Source organism: Sinocyclocheilus grahami, unplaced genomic scaffold, assembly GCF_001515645.1.
Source record: "Sinocyclocheilus grahami isolate Dianchi unplaced genomic scaffold, SAMN03320097.WGS_v1.1 scaffold281.1, whole genome shotgun sequence".
NCBI classification, from domain to species: Eukaryota; Metazoa; Chordata; class Actinopteri; order Cypriniformes; family Cyprinidae; genus Sinocyclocheilus; species Sinocyclocheilus grahami.
Window position 1 is genome coordinate 299,743 of NW_015505460.1, and position 220 is coordinate 299,962.

Genomic DNA, 220 nt, shown 5'->3' on the forward strand with positions numbered 1-220 from the left:
CTGTCACTGGGATGGTACCCCTAAATGGTGCATATACGTACATTTTAGTACTAAAGCCCTAGTGACAAGTTTTGTACCTTTTTTCATTAGAGCTGCAGTCCGTAACTTTTTTTTGGTTAAAAATAATAATGTTTTCTAATTTGAGTGGTACGGGTAGGTTTTTCGCGGGAAATTCGAGCATGGCACTGCGTCATTACGTCACGTCTGTAAACATAAAGAA